Source organism: Microcebus murinus, chromosome 19, assembly GCF_040939455.1.
Source record: "Microcebus murinus isolate Inina chromosome 19, M.murinus_Inina_mat1.0, whole genome shotgun sequence".
NCBI classification, from domain to species: domain Eukaryota; kingdom Metazoa; phylum Chordata; class Mammalia; order Primates; family Cheirogaleidae; genus Microcebus; species Microcebus murinus.
In genome coordinates, this window is record NC_134122.1 from 31,236,887 (window position 1) to 31,253,212 (window position 16,326).

The 16,326-nt window shown below is 48.7% G+C and overlaps 1 long non-coding RNA gene across 1 annotated transcript; it reads left to right on the forward strand.

The window, feature by feature from the left end:
• The first annotated feature begins 1,250 nt into the window (after positions 1-1,250).
• LOC105858815 (uncharacterized) lies at positions 1,251-6,136 on the forward strand. Its single transcript, XR_001148273.2, has 2 exons — positions 1,251-1,448; positions 5,852-6,136. It is a non-coding gene; the product is annotated as an uncharacterized LOC105858815 (long non-coding RNA).
• The last annotated feature ends 10,190 nt before the right edge of the window (positions 6,137-16,326 follow it).

The window sequence follows — 16,326 nt, forward strand, 5'->3', positions numbered from 1 at the left end:
GAGTCTCCATCATGACCATCCCCCAGATGATGCATCTTTTCTATGTTTATTGTTCATTTCAATGTTCTTTCTACGGGCTGCTTATTGATAGAGTTTGACTAGTTTTCTATTGGGTCATTTGTCTTTTTCTCATTGATTTATAGAATTTTTTTTTATGTATTCAGAGTACTAATCACTTATTGGTTATAAGGGTTGGAAATATTTTCTCCCAGACTATAGCTTATCTGTGACCATTTTTATGGTGTCTTCTGCTACCCAGTTTCATTTTGGAAACATAAAATACATTCAGTAAGTTCCTTAAAATGCATTAATCCTTTTTTTTTTTTTTTTTTTCCGAGACAGTGTCTCACTCTGTCACCCAAGCTAGAGTGCCGTGGCATCAGCCTAGCTCACAGCAACCTCAAACTCCAGGGCTCAAGCGATCCTCCTGCCTCAGCCTCCCAAGTAGCTGGGACTATAGGCATGCACCACCATGCCCGGCTTAATTTTTTTCTATTTTTAGTAGAGATGGGTCTCACTCTTACTCAGGCTGGTCTCAAACTCCTAAGCTCAAGCAGTCCTCCTGCCTCAGCCTCCCAGAATGCTAGGATTACCGACACACATAGCCTTTTAAACTTTTTTTTTTATTGTATCTTTTGTCATGCCAGTTTTTTAAAGTACCCAACTTTATCAATTTTTTTCTCTTTTTCATATATCTTTTGTGTCTTTTATTTAAGAAATACTTTCCTAGACCCAAGGAATAGAGATAATCTCCTATATTTTCTTCTAAATGTTTTACAGTTCTTTTCTTTTCATTTAGATGTTTAGTGACAAAGAGTCTTTGGTCAAACTGTAGTCAGACTCCTGAACCTTCTCCTAGGCCTGTCTGTGTACTTCTTTGTAAAATCGTGTTTTAGCAAGCACCCTGCTAAGGGAGTTTTGCAACTATATATCCTATATCCATCCTATATATCCGATCATCCTTGAGATCTGACCAGGTTCTTCACCTGCCACCATTCTCCAGGTGGTGTCTGGTCACCCTGGCCTGCCTTCAGCAAGAATCCTGTTAAGCCAGTTTAGCCAGAATCCCCCTTACCCTTGCTTTTTAGTAATTTTCCATCCACTCACCCTCATCCTACTCCTTGGCTATAAATTCCCACTTGCCTATGCTGTATTTGGAGTTGAGCCCAATCTCTCTCCCCTACTGTGAAACCCTGTTTGCAGTGGTTGCTATACCTGTCACAATGGTCCTGAAGGGTCATCCTCACCATGCTTTAACAAGTGTCATTGAATAACTTTTTTCTTTAACAGTTATGCTGCCTTGACTTGTTGTATAGGATGATACTCATCTCTTGGACCCCTGGCCTCTCACCTGGGACCTAAGTGCACACCTTTGTCTTCACTCCTGACTGATAGATCAGGGAGTCAGACTCCTCCTGAGCCATTGATCCAAACATCCAATGAAGCTGGTAAGGACAGACTTAAGGACAGGTTTTGATTCTTACAAGCACACTCTCTGAAGCTGGGTTAGAGTCCGAGGCTTCTTCGGAAAGGTGCCTCCTGGGCTGGAAGTCCCTCTTCCTGGTTCTCTGTGGGTCTCTCCCTTCTCTCTGTTGGGTCCTGCTTCTTCCATGACAACTTCTCTGTCACCTGAAACCCCTCTTCTCCAACCCCTGCGGACTCTGTGCTCTGCCAGACCCCTTCCCTCCCCACTCCAGCCCCTCAGTCACTTGAGCTTTAGGGCCCCCACCCTTCATTGGAGGCTCTCAAGGGACTCAGCTATCCCCACGCAAGCAGCAGGCACCTAAGGCTGGAGAGAGGGACAGAGGGACAGAGGGACAAGGGAGAGAAGGAACTATTTGTATACTGGGCAGATGAAAACTCTTAAAAGCCTTCTTCACACATATTGGTAAAAACCTTTAGCCCTTGCTGGGTAGGTAATCTTGGCTTGTTCTATTTTCATTAGAAACACAATTTGGATAAATATATAAAGTGGAGATAAACCAATGAGTTTGTATTCTCCTATTTTACTGCCTCATGACTAAAATTTTTAAGAGGATAAGCCATAAGATCTGGTTACATATGTCTGTATGCTTATGTATACATGATATTTTTCTACCTCCAATGGTATTATCAAACTAAAATACCCAAGTTGTCTTAGAGATTAAATGAGTGCTCAAATAAATGAAGTACTCCTAAAATTCTCAGGAAAATGAAAACTGATCCAGTTTTTTTTTTTTTAAGTTCATATGATCTAGGGTAATCTTTGGTAGATAAAACTGGTTTTTAAATTGTTGGTAAAATAAGGCTGGGTGTGGTGGCTCTGGGAGGCCAAGGTGGGAAGATTGCTTGAGATCAGGAGTTCGAGACCAGCCTGAGCAAGAGCAAGATCCCATCTCTACTAAAAATGGAAAAATTAGCCTGGTGTGGTGGTGCATGCTTGTAGTCCCAGCTGTTTGGGAGGCTGAGGCAGGAGGATTGCTTAAGTCCAGGAGTTTGAGGTTGCTGTGAGCTAGGCTGAGGCCACAGCACTCTAGCCCAGGCAACAAAGTGAGACTCTGTCTCAAAAAAAAAAAAAAAATTGTCGGTAAAATAAAAATAGGAATGTCTCCAGAATTGTCAGCATTAAATGCAGACATAAATTTTTGCCTGGATTTTCTGGTTACACAGGTTTGTGTTGTCTCTGCTTGATGTTTAAGGACATAAAACTATAAATCTAGTCCAACAGCAGAAGGCATAGTAAAAATGAATTGCTTAATTGTTTGATGCATGTCAGTCATGGAAGTAAAAAAAAAAGAGAGAGAGAGAAATCTTGTTTAACTTTTTAGTTTCTGTGCTTTTGTGATATTTCTGATATTTGTCTGATTTGTCAATAGGAAAAATATTTTAAGATAATGGCTAGATTTGCTTAATGTTCATGAAAATTTTCACCAGCAATTCAAACATAATTGTTAAGAATGAATAAATTAGATGAATATAAGTAGAATAAAAGTTTGTAAGTAAAATTTTCAAAAATAATTAGGCTTTAAATTATGTCTACTTAAAAATAATTTCAAAAATCTTGTTTTATAAATTCCAACCTTAAAGTTGTCCTGAGTTAAATTGAATAATAGATATTTATTAAAAATCTAGACCCAACCATGGAAAAGAAGTCTTGTGTGGTCAAAGCTGGCTAATATTGAATGAATTTATTTATAAAGTTTTATTAAAAATTAGTTCTAGTAGTACATCGATGCAAAAGTAGAATTTGGGTTTCTCTGTTATAATGACAAAATTTTCTTGGACTATTTATTGGTCTGAGAATGTGAAGGGTTGTTTTAAGTAATTGGCCCAGGAAATGAAGCTTTTGTGTTTTATCAAAATAATTTCTTGTGCTTGATGTTGTCTTTTATTAGGTTTTTGGTTACCAAAGAAACTTAAGTCTTCTCAAAATTAAAAGAGCTATGCTTTTGTTCACAATTATGTAACCTTCTGTATTTGCCTTTAAAACCTTTCATTGTCACTTTGATTGAATAGATAACCAAGATTTTAAGTGCTCTAAATCTTTTTATATTTCTAACAAACTTCTCAAAATCAAATTCTAAATTAAATATTTTTGACCTCAAATTAACATTGGGATTTTCTAATTGGGCTGCTGGAAAGCTCAAAGGATGTGTTTTTCACCTTGTGAAAGAAAGATAATAAACTACTTAGGCTTATTTAATATGTTAAATTATGTGGGCAGCATTGCCAAATAAGAAATGGTATGTAACCTTCCTGGAGTTACATTTTTATGGATATGTTATTAGTATGTGTTCCAGAAATCATATGAAATTTCTAAAAATCTGATATGTTATCAGTCACAATTTTGATGATGATGTTAAAAGGTTGTATGCCACAGAAATAACTAAATTTACTTGCCAGTTGTGTCATTATTGTAATGAATTCTCATCAGATCTTTAACCATGGCCATTTTAAGTCTGTCATCTATAGACAGTTATTGTTTTCCTTTAACTCTTCTCTAATAGCATTTGCAATCAGTTACAGTCCAAAATTGCTTCTTCATCAAGGAGACTCAGAAAAAACTCTGACAAATACCCCAGAATACAGGTTTCTGATAACTTTAAAATCATACCATTGGACTGGGTGAGAATTTCTAGAACACTAATGAAACCAATGGGTTCATGAAACTGTTATCCCAAGATCAAGCAGAATAAGAATTAATTACATGGGACTGAATCAACTGATAAGGATAATTTTTTAATGACCTTTTTTTCTGAAACATTGCTGGTTCTTTGGATGTTTTATTTTCTAGATTTAAGAAAGCTTTTCTTTTTCCTTTTAAGCTATCACTCACAGCAACTTGGTAAAGTTTACTCTAGTGAACAAAAATGGAAACATTTACTTTTTCTCCCTACATAATCCCTTCAGAATTCAGAAACTATTCGTGAGTATTCTTATTTTTATGGCAATATAGTTATTTGCATAAGTGTAATAAGAATCTGTTCTCCTTGGAATGGGACACAATTGGAAACAACTGTTATATTACTAAGATTTTTGACTAGCATGTCATATTTTCAGTTATGAACGGATGGCTTCAAGGAACTAAGGTTAACTTTATGGAGCCAATAAATTCCACTGTGGAAAAACTGGCCTGGTGCCTTGAATACAGGGGTCACATGGTTGCCTTAAAGGTGGGTACAGAGTGTCACTTCCTGGCAGGTCCAGGAACTTCAGGATATTTTGAGAGCTTGAGAAGACAGGAATTCAATCAAATCTATCAGTACTGCAGGCTAAGTTTCGTAGTGAGTTCTTGGCTTGGCTTCCTAGCCTCAAGAGGTTTCAAAAAGTCTAATCTGAGATTCCTTATCAGAAGTTCCAGCAAACCAAACTTTAAAAACTCTTATATGGTCAAACACTATTCTTGCTGCACTTAGGTAAATAATCAAGGTAAATTAAATGACACTCAACTTGTTTTCCAAGCAAACCAGTCTCAATTTGGATTATTTTTGTTAGAAATGGGGGTGACTGGAGAGAGACAAATTATCTTTCAGAAGAAAACTGTAGTGCACCTAATATTAGATTCTAGCTCTGATCATTTTTTTTTTTTTTCTTTGAGAATGTGATGAGCTTGCAGCTGATCATTTTTTTGAGGTTTTACCATCTACCTGCAATCTGGACCGGATCCTGAATTCTAGTTTCTTCCATTATCTGGTTATAACTCTGCAAATTAATATTTCCAATTTCGTCCTGCCCTTCTGGTATGGAATCACTGACATGAAAACTGCTCCTGGCCAGGCGCAGTGGCTCATGCCTGAAATCCTAGCACTCTGGGAGGCCAAACAGGAGGATTCCTTAAGGTCAGGAGTTTGAGACCAGCAAGAGCGAGACCCCATCTTTACTAAAAATAGAAAAAATTAGCCAGGCAACTAAAAATAGAAACAAAAAATTACCTGGGTGTGGTGGCAAGCACCTGTAGTCCCAGCTACTTGGGAGGCTGAGGCAGAAGCATCGCTTCAGCCTAGGAGTCTGAGGTTCTTTCAAACTAGGCTGATGCCAGGGCACTCTAGCCCAGGCAACAGAGCGAGACTCTGTCTCCAAAAATAATAATAACAAAAGAAAATTGCTCTTTTCCTGAAGCCCTGCAAGCTAGAGCTGGACAACTTGATAGAAATGTCAGAGAAACTCTCACAACAGCTTATGTATAGAAACCTTTATGACACCCAAACCACAAAGCAGGGAAATCTGTCAGATGGCCACTGCCTGTCCTCAGTGCAACTAACATGCTTCAGATTCCCAAATCTGGAATCTTGACCAGCTGCCCTCTGGACTCAGAAACCAAGTTTATAGTTTGTTCCCACTATTAACCTTTGTTTTTCTTTTATTTTCACAGAAACAAAACTTCCTTGTTAAAGGCCTGATGGCTCACACTTTCTAGGAGATGTCCTCTACTCCCAAGCCAGCGGATGATTCAGCTGGTCTTTGATGAACAAAAGGAGATGGAACAAAAAAAAAGAGGACTTACATTGTTCAAAGGAAAGAAGACTGTCTCTTATTTCCTTGAACAAGAGGGGAGACTGACAAAAATTCTTTGCTTGGCCAAACTTCAATCAGGCTTCTGAATCTTCTGCTAGACCCCTCTCCACACTTCCTTATAAAATCCTGTTTGAACAAAGAATCCTGCTAAGTCAGTTTAGCAAGAACCCTCTCTCCCATCTTCAACATGTGATCACCTTCCATATCTGATCAAGTTCCTCATCTCATCCTCCTGGGTCCCCTGGGTGATGTCTGATCACCCTGTCCTATCTTCAGCAAGAATCCTGTTAGGTCGGCTTAGCCAGAATCCCTCACCCCTGATGTGTTTCTTCCGAGTAATTTTCTGCCTACTGACCTCCCCCACGGCTCCTTGGTTGTCAATTCCCACTTGCCCATTGTGTATTCAGAGTTGAGCCCAATCTCTCTCCCCCGCTGCAGGACCCTGATGCAGTCAGTGGTGTCTGTGCCTATTGGGATGGTCCTGACTGAAGTCTTCCTTACTGCGCTTTAACAAGTGCCGATTAAACAGTGGAGACTTGGAAGGAGTGTGCATGTGTGTGGGGGTGGATGATGAGAAATTTATGGGTGCAATGTACAGTGTTTGAGTGATGGATACCTTAAAAGCCCTGACTTCACCACTATGTAATCTAGGCATGTAACAAAATTGTACTTCCGCCACACAGGGTGGCTCATGCCTGGAATCCCAGCACCAGGCCAGGAGTTGGAGACCAGCCTGGGCAACATAGCAAAACCCCGTCTCTACAAAAATTTTAAAAAGCTGGGTGTGGTGGTGTGTGCTTGTAATCCTTGCTACCCAGGAGGCTGAAGCAAGAGGATCACCTGAGCCTGGGAATTTGAGGCTACAGTGAGCTATGATTGCACCACTGCATGCCAGCCTGGGCAGCAGAGGAAGACCCTCTCTCTAGAAAAAAACAATTGTACTTGTACCCCATAAATTTATACAAATAAAAAGATATACAAATAAAATTCATACAAATGTTGAACATTTTTTCTTTAACATTAGTTTATTTCATATACACATCCATCCTATTCCTTTCAATTCCCACACTTTTTTGTGGCTTAAGTTAGGAGAGAGAGGTCCTGCCCTGGGAAGCCTCAGCCCAAGGGGGAAAATAAGAAGTATCACACAGAGAGGAAGCTACCAAGCAAACCAGCACGTCCATCTTGGGAGCTCCAGCTGTGTACACAGGTGCAGCGCTGCTCTGACAGCAATGGCCACTGTGGGCAGGTGCTATGGATTCCAGGCACATCCTGAGAGGTGATTTTCCAACCAGCTTTTGTTACACAGACATCTGGGCTGGGATGCCAAGATTTATGTGTAATCTTGGAACAGCAACCTAAGATGGGGAAACAGCGCCGGGGGCAGCCGTCAGCGTAGGCAAGGCAGGGACAGCTAGGTGCTCCTGGGCAGAAAATGTCCTCTTAGAGTTTCTGAAGAATGAGAATAATCATCCCTATCTCAGATCCTTGTGACCACAGAGTGCCTGGCCCTGGGTCAATTAAAACTCAATTTACAGTGGGGTGCAATGGCTCACGCCTGTAATCCTAGCATTTTTGGAGGCTGAGGCAGGAAGATTGCTTGAGGCCAGGAGTTTGAGACCAGCCTGGGTAGATTTTCTGCTTTTAGTAGAGACCCTGTCTTTACAAAACCCAGAAAAATTAGCCAGGTATGATAGTGTGCACCTGTAGTCTTAGCTACCTGGGAGGCTGAGGCAGGAGGATCACTTGAGCTCAGGAGTTTGAGGTTGCAGTGAGCTATGATGATGCCACTGCACTCCAGCCTGGGCGACAGAGTGAGACCCTGTCTCAAACCAAATAAACAAACAAAAAACTCAATTTGTGCTTTCCTTCTCCTGCAGTGGGGCTGCTGGTGTGCGTCCCCTCCCAGCCCTCCACCTCTTTCCAGCTTTCTGGAACCCATAAGGGACCTCTTAAACTGGCCAGCTGAGAACCAGAACTGGTTTGGGGTTCAGCGTGTGTGCGCCTCTTCTGCAGATGGACTGGCATGTTTGGTTCAAGAGGTGGGTTTGTGCTTGTGTGAGAGGGTGTATGTTTCTCATGCTGCCCGTCCCCAGTTCCAGGTGTGGCCTGTTCCTCCGTGTGGGTGACGTGGGAAGGTGAGTTGAGAGTGGCCAGGGCAGGTGGGACTGTTTTCTCTCGGCCTGACCTGGTTGGCTGCTTTCGGGTAATTCCCAGGCTCTTAGGTGTCACAGAGCCAGGAAATGAGGAGTGAGTCACCCCTTCCTCCCCTTGGAGAAATTTCTTCCCTGTCCCCAGGGTCAGGTTTCATCTGGAGCCATAAAGAGGCCCTGCCCAAGCTCAGTTTTCTTCCGTTTTCAGTCAGACCTGCTGAAACCGAGCCCGGGGCTGCCTGGAAGCTGTGCCAAGGGCGCTGCCGGGAGGGGGCCCAGCCCCCACTGGGGCCAGGAGCTGAGCCCACATCTCAGGCTGTCCCTGGTCTCCGCTGCCCACCCCTCCCCCCTCCCCCAAGAGCCCCGCGTACTGACCCCCTCTTACAGGCCCCTCCCCCAACCTCCCCTCACTGAGCCTCCCTCTCTGAGTCCCCTCCCATCCCCGTCACTCCTCATTGAGCTTTCTCTCCCTGGGGGGCCGTGGAAGGGTGTGGGCGGGGATGGAGAAGCAGGGAGTTGGTGGGGGACTAAGAGAGGGGAGGGGGCTCGGGACAGGGCTGGGACGTGACTGGGACCTGCCAGCTTGTCCTGGCCTGGCTGAGCCCTCCATTCTGTCGGGAACACGGGCGGGGGTCCTGCCATCCTCCCAGGCCTAGGAGGGGGAAGAGGAGGGGGCTGCGAGTCTGGAATCACATCTCCCAGGAGCTCTGAGCAGCTGCCGCCTCACCGCCCCCTGCTGCTTCCTCCCGCGCGCCTCGCCTCCCCGCTCCCAGCCCTCCCGGCCGGGCGGCCGGGCGCTGCAGTGACGCCCGCCTCCACTGGGGGGCGCCCCATACTCCCGGGCCGCAGCTGCCACCTCCCCATCCGACCTTCCCAGGGACAGGGCAGTCCCGCCCCCCAGTGGCCGCCTCGCTGGCCTCTCCGTGGGGCCTCGGCCCACTCGCTGTGCCCTGCGCAGTTACGCGAGGGCACGCCACGCGCGGCCCGTCCAGACCGTCCCGCCAGACCCCGGGAGGACGGACCCCAGCCTCGGCCGCGCACCTGGCCCTGGGGGACAGCTTTTACTTGTCATCATGGTGAACAATTTGTAAATCCCACCCATGGCTCGCCACTTAAGCAGCCAACGCGCAGGCGCCTCGGGCAGCGGGTCACAACGCTCGGTCCCCACCCTCCGCCTGCCGTCGGCGACCGCGCGATTTTCAACATTTCTGTCGCACGGCATGGGACATCCCCGAGGCCGCAGTCCCGCAGACAAACAGGCGGGGGCGACTCCAGGGACAGCCGCCGTGGCCCGGCCCGCTCAGCCTTGGCGGGAGAGGTGGACCCAGCGCTTCCAGCAGCAATGCGGGGGCGCCTCCTGCCTGGGTCGCACCCCCGCCGTGCAAGGGCTTGGGGTTGGGCGGAGGCCACCGAGGTTTTGTTTTTGGTCGCACTGGTCGCAGGCACCCTGAGTTTCCACTCCCCTGCTGTGTACCCACACCCTTCCCCCGCAGCCCTGCACCGTCTCCCGCAGCTGTGCCCGACCCTGCGTGGCCACCCGAGCCCCTGCGTGGCCACCCGAGCCCCTGCGGACCCCACCCGTGGGCTTCTGAGCTGCTCCCCAGAACCCGCGAGCTTGGGGCTCCGTAATGTCTTGGAAACCAGCTTGAGTAGACCCCATGCTTGGCATGGCTACACACCGGGCTCTAGTCACCAACAGTTCTGGGCTCAGTCCTGGCTCCAGCAGCTGTGTGACCCTGGGTGTGTCGCTTCAGTGCACCAAGCTCTGGTGTCCTGAGGGTTAACAGAGGCTGTCTGTGGGGCCTGCCTGTTCAGGAAATGCTAATTATTATTTTTGAAGCAGCTTTACTGAAGTGGAATGCACATACAATACAACCCCCCCCCTTTAAAGTGCACACTTTGCCACGTGCGGCGGCCGGACATCTGTAGTCCCAGTTACTCGGGAGGCTGGGGTGGGAGGATGGCTTGAGCCCAGGAATTCTGGGCTGTAGCGCTTTCTGACAATAGGCGTTAGGCATCAATGTAGTGACCTCCCAGGAGCAGGGGACCACCAGGTTACCTAAGGAGGGGCGAACCCACCAGGCTGGAAACGAAGCATGTCAAAACTCCTGCGCTGATCAGTAGTGGATCCTGCCCGTGAAGAGCCACTGTGCTCCAGCCTGGGCAACATAGCAAGATCCCGTCTCTTGAAAAACTTCATTTAAAAATTTCAAAAAATAAAGTGCACAATTGAATGGCTTTTAGTATATTCAGAGTTTTGCAACCATCGCCACCGTCAATTTTAGAACATTTTCCTCACTGCAAAGAGGAATTCCAAACCCTTCACCCTCATGCCACGTGTGTCTTATGTCCCTAAGCCACGAGTCCCATTTCTGTCTCTGCGTTTGCCTGCTTGGACACTTCATAGAAATGGAATCATGTGATATGCGACGTTTGTGTCCGGCTTCTTTCATGGAGCACAGCGTTTAGAGGTTCATGTGGTGTGTGTCAGCCCTTTATTCCTGGGGCTGAATGGCAGTCCATTGTGTGGATATAGCTCATTCTGTTTATCTGGCGACGGACACTTGCATTTGGGTTGTTGTCCCTTTGGCTGTCGGGAATGGTGCTGCTATGAACATTCGGGTAGTTACCATTGTTGTCACTGCCCTTGCCCTCCAAGGTAAGGAAGTCTGAGCTCCCCAGCCCATCCAGAGCACAGAGGAGGGAAAGGGAGTTGGGAGGCTCGTTTTGTGCCAGACTCATCCAAAGTGGTGTTAGAAGCGACAGGGGGAGCCACTTCCCCACAAGCAGGGAAGCCCAGGGCACGAGGCAAGGTACAAGGGTCAGATCAGGAGAGAGAGCAGGGAATTGAAGTTGCGGTGGATCTGGGGCTGGGGACACGGGGCCAGGAGAGCTTCTGGGTGTGCCTGTGGGGAGGGGCGGGAAGCCATGTGACCCAGCCCTTGGGTGTCTCTGAGGCCTGGGCAAGGATGGGCCGGCTTGTAGGGTGGTGGGATGGGCTGGATGAGGAAGCCAGGCTCAAGGGGCTTCCATCCTGATTTGCTGCTTGTCCGCTGCTGCCGCTGTCCTCCTCCTGTCCTCCTGCTGTCCCTGGGCCAGCTCAGCCACACCTCAGCTCTTCTCAGCATCTCACTCCAAGGATTCCAGCCTCTGCGGCCCCTCCGTCCCACCTTGCCCACCTTCTTGCCCCCACCTCCCAGGCCTCCAGACCTACACCGGCTCTCCCGGGCCTCAGGGCCTTTGCACAGATGGTTTCTCCGCCTGCAAGGCGGGTTCCTCCTCCCCACTCACCTGACTGGTCTCTTCTTAATTTTTCTCTCTGCTTTTTATTTTGAAAAATCCAAAACCTACAGAAAAGTTGCAAGACGAGTCCAATGAACTTTCACATACCCTTCATTCAGTCTTGCCACTTGTTAACATTTTGTTACGTTTGTGCTCTCTCTCCAGTCCTCACTTTGCTTTTTCTGGAACCATCTGAGAGTTAGATGAATACACCATGATAGTCGGAGGCTTAATACTTTGGTACACCTCTCCTTTGAATGAGACACTGTTGTCAGAGGTTCTTGAACTTGGGCAGGGTTGAGTACTGGGTCCTGCCTGCTGGCACCTCAGAGTCTCTTCCTGGACCAGGCAGGAACCAGGAAGCCTCCCTGGAGGAGGTGGGCTTGGCTCAACTTTCCCTCCCTCCCTGCCTCCTCCTCCTTTCTTTATCTGTAAGAACAAACAGTTTTAGATTTACAGAAAAATTGACAAGGTGGTGCAGAGCATTCTCACATATCCCCACACCCTTTCTCCCCACTATTAACATTTTATATTAACGTTGCATGTTTGTTTCAATTAATGAACCAATGTTGATATCAACATTGATAACGATGTTATTTACTAAAGTCTATATAGTGATCTCCACCACTTTTATCTAATGGCCTTTGCTGTTCCATCAGGGACACCACAGCACATGTATTTACGTATTTATTTACATATATCAATTTCCAGAGCTTTTTCCTAATGGCCTACTCTGTCCCAGGACCCCACCCAGGACATCATGTGACAGGTAGTCATCACAAAATGATGGCTCTTGGCTGCGACAATTTCTCAGACTTCCCTGGTTTTGCTGTCGTCACAGCTTTGAGCAGAGCAGGGCAGGATGCTGTAGGATGCCCTCTATCGGGATTGTCAGGTGGTTTTCTCATGGTTAAACTGGGATTATGGGTTTTTAGGAGAAACATCACAGGTGAAGGGCCGTTTTCTTCACATCCTATCAAGAACACAGATTATTGACGTGACTTTGGACTTGATGCTGATCACCTGGCTGGGGGAGTGGCTGTCAGGTGTCTCCACTGTTCAGTTACTCTTCCCCCCTTCCCATACCGTGCCTCCCTTTCTCCGGGGAAGGGAGCCGCCATGCACAGCCCACACTTAAGGCCTGGGAAGTTTTTCTCTCCTGCAGGAGGGTGGAGTATCTACATACATTTTCTGCGTGAAAAATTTGTTTCCCCTCCATTTATTTAATTTTATGCAATCAGTCATTTATTTATATCAATATCTGTTTCCTTTTTTACTCTTGTTCAGTCTTATTAATACTAATAATTCCAAAGACCAAATTCAATAGCTGATCACTGATGCCTATTCTGTGATCCATGCAAGCTATTCACAGGGAGGTCAGAAAAATAAATTGCTGTCCCTGTCCTTGAGGAACTCACAGCTTAGTTGTGTAGGGGCACACCTACACACAGTGTGATAGTGTGACAAGTGCTCTGATGGGGTGATTGGAAGCATTTGGGAGAGCCCATATGCAGTATGCAATGACCTTGGAGCTGGGGTTCAGAGAATGGGGAGGGGTTTTCCATGTGGCAAAATGATGAACGGGCATGTTTGGCAGAGGCCTTGGCATGTGCAAAGGCCCGGGGGCTTAAGAGAGAGCATGGAGTGCTGAGAGCTTGGTGATAAGGGACAAGTGACTCAGGATGTGATGTCCAGGCAGAACCTTAGGATATGCAGCAAGAAAGGAAGGCAGGCCAGGAAGGGTGGCTCATGCCTGTAATCCTAGGACTATTGGAGGCTGAGTATGGAAGATCGCTTTAGATCAGGAGTTCGAGACTAGCCTGAGCAAGAGCCAGACCCTGTCTCTACTAAAAATAGAAAAAAATTAGCTGGGCAACTAAAATAGAAACAAAAAAATTAGCCAGTCATGGGGGCATGCCCTGTAGTCCCAGCTACTCAGGAGGCTGAGGCAGGAGGATCACTTGAGTCCAGGGATTTGAGGTTGCTGTGAGCTAGGCTGATGTCACTGCACTCTAGCCTGGGCAACAGAGTGAGACCCTGTCTCAAAAAAAAAACAACAAAAAAAAAACAAAAAACGGAGAGGAAGGCAGAGCCGGACCAGGGTAGGCTTCAGAGTCCATGTCTGGGAGTCGGAACCAGGCTTCATCTTGCTCACTCAGAGGGGTGCTTGAGAGGTCTCTGTGGGGGAGCAGAGAGGGTGAGTTGAATGCTGCAAGGTCACGTGGCTCTGGTGTGCAGGTGACGGCCAGGGTTAGTCTGGCCAGCCTGGAGGCTGAGCAAGCAATGGCTGGTGTGTGTGTCCAGGGAGGTCCTGCCTGGCCAATTGGTGTTTGTTCTCTTCCCTTGCTCAGTGTCGAGCAGGGATAGGCCAGGCTTTGAGCGCATGTGGTGTCAGAGAAAGCTCCTACTGTGTGTTCCTCCTACACACCAGGCACCAGTCACATGAACAAAACAAGGATACCTGCCTTCCTGGAACTGACATCTGACCAGGGGAGACAGACAATAGGCAGTTAACTAACAAATGAGTAAACTGGGGGTGCTTGGGAGGTGACGCCTTAGTGGGTGGCTATGTGGCTTCTGGCCAGGGCTTGGCCCACCAGTGATTTCTGATTCCTCGGTGTGGCTGCCAGGCCACCGAGCCCCAGGCCCAGAAGGGGCCACATGGAGCCTAGAAGTTTCCATGGCAGCCAGAGCTTGGTGATGGCTGATGGGACAAGGGGGCCTTCCTGAGGTCCTAGGACTGCGTGTCTCCCTGGTCAAAGAGGGAACTGCAGGAAGGACTGACACTGAGCTCCCTGATAGCCTGCTGAGATGGCAAATGAAGGTGAGATGGAATGAAAGTGATTGAAAGAAAACGAAGAAACACGTATGTTTGTCGCACACTAAAGGTGTGTGGGAGCTCCATGCGGCCCGGCCTGGGTGGGGCTGGGGGAGTGGGTGGAGAGGTGTGCTGAGGGTAGTGACACAAGCTGGGTGGCAGCTGGCAAGCCCCTGGGCATCCACACTCCCCCAGACCAGCTGGGGAGAGGCAGGAGGGCGGGAGGGGAGGAGCTGTAGGCGAGCTCCCGGGCACACTTCAAAAGTTCAAGCCACATGGGTTAAGCCCTGATATAAAAAGAAAAATTTCAAAGCTCAAGCCTAACCACCAGCATGGCTGTTCCTGCCCTGCCCCACCTCCTGCTCCCCAGGGGATGGGGCAGTGAGGAGCGGGTGTGCCCTTCCTTGGGCCTGGACGGATGGGACAGTCCAGAGCCGGCAGGGAATGACAGCTGCTGCCGGGGTCACTAGGTGCACCTGGCAGTAGCGCAGAGATCTGGCAGCTGGACTTCCTGGGCCCCTAGAAGGCAAGCGATTAGTATCTGTGCGTGGCAGGAAAAGGCATGGGTGGTGTCCACTCATCTGTGCTGGGAGACGGGAGACGTGGGAGAGAGAGGGTGGCAGGGGGGATCATGGGGCCTCCGCACCCAGAGGGAGGGGTAATAGGCTCTCTGAGTCACCTGGGGCTGGGGCGAGGTGGTGCTTGCGATCCCGGACTCCTGGATCTTGTCTCTGGCCATGTCACCGCTGACTCACTGGCTGCCTACCTGGGAGTCCTCTCCGGTCTGCCTGCTGGTTTCTCTCAGCCTCTTGGTGTGTCACAGAAGCATACAGCTTCTCTGTACGTTGTCATCAGGTGTGTGCCCTGCCCAGAGCGCTGGGTTCCAGCCTCCTCTGATCTTCCAAGAGGAAGCAGGATGGGGTGGTCCTGGACCCTCGTTCTGCGCACTGGAGATAAGGCCTGTCCTGGCCTGGGGCCGGGGGCTTTTCTGGGGATCTGGGCTGGTCCTGGGCTAGGGACACCCCCCCCCCAAGCCCTGCCTCCCCTGTCCTGAGATTCTATCACCCACCCCAGAGCAGGGCAGCCCTCCCGACTCTCCCCCTCCAACCAACCCAACACACTGGCCCAGTGACCTCCCTGCCCATCCCCAAGTCCCCAAGCTCCTGGGTTGGGCCCTTGAGGCCCTTCTGATGAGCCTGCCTTGCTTCCGCCCTGTTCCATGCCCCCCCCCCCCAGGCTCCAGACCTCTTGGCCCACTTTCCCCAGAGGCTCCGCCTTTGGCCCTGCCACTCACCTTTTTGGAAAGCTCTGTCCTCTTCAGTCTCCTCTCTACCTGCCACCTCCTCCAGGAAGCCTGCCCTGTGTCCCTCCCCAGAGTTCACACGGGGCCGCTTTCTCGAGGTGGGGGCTGGGGGAGCTCTCCCCTTAGATGCGAGATTCCCTGGCCGGCTCCCTATGTCCTTCCCGAAGGAATAACACAGTGAAAGTAATAAGCGGGAGAATAGGGGCAGAGGATAAGCCCCACAATTGGGCATTGGGCTGGGTGTGACTCCTGGTTGTGCCATTATTCTGGTGACCCTGGACTGTCACATCAGTTCCCAGAGCCTTGGTTCTCTCGTCTCTACAGTGAATGATAAGGAAGGCCTGCATCTTCTGCAGTAAGATCACATGATTTCCTGTTATTGGAAGGCACTGGCCTGGTGCCTGGCCTGTTGCAGGTGCTTAAACACAGCACTGGGAGGCCAAGAGGAGGCGGCCCTGGTTGGGGGCAGGGCTGGGCTGGGCAGGGTTGGCTCCTCCATCATATTAGAGGTTCTTCAGGGATTTGATGACTCTTAGGTCATCTCCCTCCACTGCAGGAAGGAAAAATATGACCAGCAGAGACAGGGCTGCCCTGAAGTGAGAGTTAGGGTGTGGGGGGAGCTGGAGGGAGGAAGGGACAGAGGAGGGTGGCAGGGAGAGCTTGTGTCTGGGGCCTAGGATGGACCTCTCTCAGAAGGGGAACAGTGGCCTGTGAAGGGCTGGACAGCTGGACAGCTGGGTGGGATGGTGGGAATGGCAAGGTCACACACAAATATG